The sequence below is a fragment of the Babylonia areolata genome, chromosome 34 (assembly GCF_041734735.1).
Source record: "Babylonia areolata isolate BAREFJ2019XMU chromosome 34, ASM4173473v1, whole genome shotgun sequence".
Lineage (NCBI taxonomy): Eukaryota > Metazoa > Mollusca > Gastropoda > Neogastropoda > Buccinidae > Babylonia > Babylonia areolata.
Window position 1 is genome coordinate 1,412,341 of NC_134909.1, and position 7,500 is coordinate 1,419,840.

The following is a 7,500-nucleotide window of genomic DNA, read 5'->3' on the forward strand; positions in this document are numbered from 1 at the left end:
GACACTGCAGAACACAAGACAACACAAGACAACAGTTCACTGCAGAACACAAGACAACAGTTCACTGCAGAACACAAGACAACAGCACACTGCAGAACACAAGACAACAGTTCACTGCAGAACACAAGACAACACAAGACAACAGCACACTGCAGAACACAAGACAACAGTTCACTGCAGAACACAAGACAACAGCACACTGCAGAACACAAGACAACAGCACACTGCAGAACACAAGACAACAGTACACTGCAGAACACAAGACAACAGTGCAGAACACAAGACAACAGTGCAGAACACAAGACAACAGCACACTGCAGAACACAAGACAACAGTACAGAACACAAGACAACAGCACACTGCAGAACACAAGACAACTACAGAACACAAGACAACAGTACAGAACACAAGACAACAGCACACTGCAGAACACAAGACAACAGCACACTGCAGAACACAAGACAACAGCACACTGCAGAACACAAGACAACACAAGACAACAGCACACTGCAGAGCACAAGACAACACAAGACAACAGCACACTGCAGAACACAAGACAACAGCACACTGCAGAACACAAGACAACAGTTCACTGCAGAACACAAGACAACAGTTCACTGCAGAACACAAGACAACAGCACACTGCAGAACACAAGACAACAGCACACTGCAGAACACAAGACAACAGTTCACTGCAGAACACAAGACAACAGTACACTGCAGAACACAAGACAACAGTACACTGCAGAACACAAGACAACAGCACACTGCAGAACACAAGACAACAGCACACTGCAGAACACAAGACAACAGCACACTGCAGAACACAAGACAACAGTTCACTGCAGAACACAAGACAACAGTTCACTGCAGAACACAAGACAACAGTACACTGCAGAACACAAGACAACAGTACACTGCAGAACACAAGACAACAGAACACAAGACAACAGCACACTGCAGAACACAAGACAACAGCACAGAACACAAGACAACAGTACACTGCAGAACACAAGACAACAGTTCACTGCAGAACACAAGACAACAGCACAGAACACAAGACAACAGTTCACTGCAGAACACAAGACAACAGTACACTGCAGAACACTAGACAACAGCACACTGCAGAACACTAGACAACAGCACAGAACACAAGACAACAGCACACTGCAGAACACAAGACAACAGCACAGAACACAAGACAACAGTTCACTGCAGAACACAAGACAACAGCACACTGCAGAACACAAGACAACAGCACACTGCAGAACACAAGACAACAGCACACTGCAGAACACAAGACAACACTGCAGAACACAAGACAACAGCTCACTGCAGAACACAAGACAACAGCACACTGCAGAACACAAGACAACAGTTCACTGCAGAACACAAGACAACAGCACAGAACACAAGACAACAGTACACTGCAGAACACAAGACAACAGTACACTGCAGAACACAAGACAACAACAGCACACTGCAGAACACAAGACAACAGCACACTGCAGAACACAAGACAACAGTTCACTGCAGAACACAAGACAACAGCACAGAACACAAGACAACAGTACACTGCAGAACACAAGACAACAGTACACTGCAGAACACAAGACAACAGCACAAAACACAAGACAACAGTTCACTGCAGAACACAAGACAACAGTACACTGCAGAACACAAGACAACAGTACACTGCAGAACACAAGACAACACAGAACACAAGACAACAGTACACTGCAGAACACAAGACAACAGTACACTGCAGAACACAAGACAACAGTTCACTGCAGAACACAAGACAACAGCACACTGCAGAACACAAGACAACAGCACACTGCAGAACACAAGACAACAGTACACTGCAGAACACAAGACAACACAGAACACAAGACAACAGTACACTGCAAGAACACAAGACAACAGCACACTGCAGAACACAAGACAACAGCACACTGCAGAACACAAGACAACAGCACACTGCAGAACACAAGACAACAGTAGACAACACAGAACACAAGACAACAGTACACTGCAGAACACAAGACAACAGTACACTGCAGAACACAAGACAACAGCACAGAACACAAGACAACAGCACAGAACACAAGACAACAGTACACTGCAGAACACAAGACAACAGTACACTGCAGAACACAAGACAACAGCACAGAACACAAGACAACAGCACAGAACACAAGACAACAGTACACTGAAGAACACAAGACAACAGCACAGAACACAAGACAACAGTTCACTGCAGAAAACAAGACAACAGCACAGAACACAAGACAACAGTTCACTGCAGAACACAAGACAACAGCACAGAACACAAGACAACAGCACACTGCAGAACACAAGACAACAGAACACAAGACTACAGAACACAAGACAACAGAACACAAGACAACAGCACACTGCAGAACACAAGACAACAGCGCAGAACACAAGACAACAGCACAGAACACAAGACAACAGTACACTGTAGAACACAAGACAACAGAACACAAGACAACAGAACACAAGACAACAGAACACTGCAGAACACAAGACAACAGCACAGAACACAAGACAACAGCACACTGCAGAACACAAGACAACAGTTCACTGCAGAACACAAGACAACAGCACAGAACACAAGACAACAGTTCACTGCAGAACACAAGACAACAGTACACTGCAGAACACTAGACAACAGCACACTGCAGAACACTAGACAACAGCACAGAACACAAGACAACAGCACACTGCAGAACACAAGACAACAGCACAGAACACAAGACAACAGCACACTGCAGAACACAAGACAACAGCACACTGCAGAACACAAGACAACAGCACACTGCAGAACACAAGACAACAGCACAGAACACAAGACAACAGTTCACTGCAGAACACAAGACAACAGTACACTGCAGAACACAAGACAACACAGAACACAAGACAACAGTACACTGCAGAACACAAGACAACAGTACACTGCAGAACACAAGACAACAGTTCACTGCAGAACACAAGACAACAGTACACTGCAGAACACAAGACAACAGTTCACTGCAGAACACAAGACAACAGTACACTGCAGAACACAAGACAACAGTTCACTGCAGAACACAAGACAACAGTACACTGCAGAACACAAGACAACAGTTCACTGCAGAAAACAAGACAACAGTACACTGCAGAACACAAGACAACAGTTCACTGCAGAACACAAGACAACAGCACAGAACACAAGAGAACAGTACACTGCAGAACACAAGACAACAGCACAGAACACAAGACAACAGTTCACTGCAGAAAACAAGACAACAGCACAGAACACAAGACAACAGTACACTGCAGAACACAAGACAACAGCACAGAACACAAGACAACAGCACAGAACACAAGACAACAGTACACTGCAGAACACAAGACAACAGCACAGAACACAAGACAACAGTACACTGAAGAACACAAGACAACAGCACAGAACACAAGACAACAGTTCACTGCAGAAAACAAGACAACAGCACAGAACACAAGACAACAGTTCACTGCAGAACACAAGACAACAGCACAGAACACAAGACAACAGCACACTGCAGAACACAAGACAACAGAACACAAGACAACAGAACACAAGACAACAGCACACTGCAGAACACAAGACAACAGCGCAGAACACAAGACAACAGCACAGAACACAAGACAACAGTACACTGCAGAACACAAGACAACAGCACAGAACACAAGACAACAGTTCACTGCAGAAAACAAGACAACAGCACAGAACACAAGACAACAGTTCACTGCAGAACACAAGACAACAGTACACTGCAGAACACAAGACAACAGCACACTGCAGAACACTAGACAACAGAACACAAGACAACAGAACACAAGACAACAGCACACTGCAGAACACAAGACAACAGCACAGAACACAAGACAACAGCACACTGCAGAACACAAGACAACAGAACACAAGACAACAGAACACAAGACAACAGCACACTGCAGAACACAAGACAACAGCACAGAACACAAGACAACAGTTCACTGCAGAACACAAGACAACAGTACACTGCAGAACACAAGACAACAGTACACTGCAGAACACAAGACAACAGTTCACTGCAGAACACAAGACAACAGCACAGAACACAAGACAACAGTACACTGCAGAACACAAGACAACAGAACACAAGACAACAGAACACAAGACAACAGCACACTGCAGAACACAAGACAACAGCACAGAACACAAGACAACAGTTCACTGCAGAACACAAGACAACAGCACAGAACACAAGACAACAGTTCACTGCAGAACACAAGACAACAGTACACTGCAGAACACAAGACAACAGCACAAAACACAAGACAACAGTTCACTGCAGAACACAAGACAACAGTACACTGCAGAACACAAGACAACAGTACACTGCAGAACACAAGACAACAGCACAGAACACAAGACAACAGTACACTGCAGAACACAAGACAACAGTACACTGCAGAACACAAGACAACAGCACAGAACACAAGACAACAGTACACTGCAGAACACAAGACAACAGAACACAAGACAACAGAACACAAGACAACAGCACACTGCAGAACACAAGACAACAGCACAGAACACAAGACAACAGTACACTGCAGAACACAAGACAACAGTACACTGCAGAACACAAGACAACAGCACAGAACACAAGACAACAGCACACTGCAGAACACAAGACAACAGAACACAAGACAACAGCACACTGCAGAACACAAGACAACAGCACAGAACACAAGACAACAGCACACTGCAGAACACAAGACAACAGCACAGAACACAAGACAACAGTTCACTGCAGAACACAAGACAACAGTACACTGCAGAACACAAGACAACAGCACACTGCAGAACACAAGACAACAGCACACTGCAGAACACAAGACAACAGCACACTGCAGAACACAAGACAACAGTTCACTGCAGAACACAAGACAACAGCACAGAACACAAGACAACAGTACACTGCAGAACACAAGACAACAGTACACTGCAGAACACAAGACAACAACAGCACACTGCAGAAAACAAGACAACAGTTCACTGCAGAACACAAGACAACAGCACAGAACACAAGACAACAGTACACTGCAGAACACAAGACAACAGTACACTGCAGAACACAAGACAACAGCACAAAACACAAGACAACAGTTCACTGCAGAACACAAGACAACAGTACACTGCAGAACACAAGACAACAGTACACTGCAGAACACAAGACAACACAGAACACAAGACAACAGTACACTGCAGAACACAAGACAACAGTACACTGCAGAACACAAGACAACAGTTCACTGCAGAACACAAGACAACAGCACACTGCAGAACACAAGACAACAGCACAGAACACAAGACAACAGTACACTGCAGAACACAAGACAACAGCACACTGCAGAACACAAGACAACAGCACACTGCAGAACACAAGACAACAGTACACTGCAGAACACAAGACAACACAGAACACAAGACAACAGTACACTGCAAGAACACAAGACAACAGCACACTGCAGAACACAAGACAACAGCACACTGCAGAACACAAGACAACAGCACACTGCAGAACACAAGACAACAGTACACTGCAGAACACAAGACAACACAGAACACAAGACAACAGTACACTGCAGAACACAAGACAACAGTACACTGCAGAACACAAGACAACAGTTCACTGCAGAACACAAGACAACAGCACACTGCAGAACACAAGACAACAGTTCACTGCAGAACACAAGACAACAGCACACTGCAGAACACAAGACAACAGTACACTGCAGAACACAAGACAACAGCACACTGCAGAACACAAGACAACAGCACAGAACACAAGACAACAGCACACTGCAGAACAACAGTACACTGCAGAACACAAGACAACAGCACAGAACACAAGACAACAGTTCACTGCAGAACACAAGACAACAGCACAGAACACAAGACAACAGTACACTGCAGAACACAAGACAACAGCACAGAACACAAGACAACAGTACACTGCAGAACACAAGACAACAGCACACTGCAGAACACACTGCAGAACACAAGACAACAGTACACTGCAGAACACAAGACAACAGCACAGAACACAAGACAACAGTTCACTGCAGAACACAAGACAACAGTACACTGCAGAACAACAGTACACTGCAGAACACAAGACAACAGTACACTGCAGAACACAAGACAACAGTTCATTGCAGAACACAAGACAACAGCACAGAACACAAGACAACAGCACACTGCAGAACAACAGTACACTGCAGAACACAAGACAACAGTACACTGCAGAACACAAGACAACAGCACAGAACACAAGACAACAGCACAGAACACAAGACAACAGCACACTGCAGAACACAAGACAACAGTACACTGCAGAACACAAGACAACAGCACAGAACACAAGACAACAGTGCACTGCAGAACACAAGACAACAGTACACTGCAGAACACAAGACAACACAGAACACAAGACAACAGTACACTGCAGAACACAAGACAACACAGAACACAAGACAACAGTACACTGCAGAACACAAGACAACAGTACACTGCAGAACACAAGACAACAGTGCAGAACACAAGACAACAGCACACTGCAGAATACAAGACAACAGTTCACTGCAGAACACAAGACAACAGTACACTGCAGAACACAAGACAACAGTGCAGAACACAAGACAACAGCACAGAACACAAGACTACAGTACACTGCAGAACACAAGACAACAGTACACTGCAGAACACAAGACAACAGTGCAGAACACAAGACAACAGCACAGAACACAAGACAACAGTTCACTGCAGAACACAAGACAACAGTGCAGAACACAAGACAACAACACACTGCAGAACACAAGACAACAGCACACTGCAGAACACAAGACAACAGTACACTGCAGAACACAAGACAACAGTTCACTGCAGAACACAAGACAACAGTGCAGAACACAAGACAACAGCACACTGCAGAACACAAGACAACAGCACACTGCAGAACACAAGACAACAGTACACTGCAGAACACAAGACAACAGTTCACTGCAGAAGACAAGACACAGTACACTGCAGAACACAAGACAACAGTTCACTGCAGAACACAAGACAACAGCACACTGCAGAACACAAGACAACAGTACACTGCAGAACACAAGACAACAGTACAGAACACAAGACAACAGTACACTGCAGAACACAAGACACAGCACACTGCAGAACACAAGACAACAGTTCACTGCAGAACACAAGACAACAGTGCAGAACACAAGACAACAGTACACTGCAGAACACAAGACAACAGTACACTGCAGAACACAAGACAACAGTGCAGAACACAAGACAACAGTTCACTGCAGAACACAAGACAACAGTTCACTGCAGAACACAAGACAACAGCACACTGCAGAACACAAGACAACAGTACACTGCAGAACACAAGACAA

General features: G+C 44.8%; 1 protein-coding gene across 1 annotated transcript in view; it reads right to left on the reverse strand.

Annotated features, from left to right (window-relative positions):
* Window positions 1–7,500, reverse strand: part of LOC143277483 (protein sel-1 homolog 3-like) — a 73,122-nt gene that overhangs the window by 54,929 nt on the left and 10,693 nt on the right. The window lies entirely within an intron of this gene.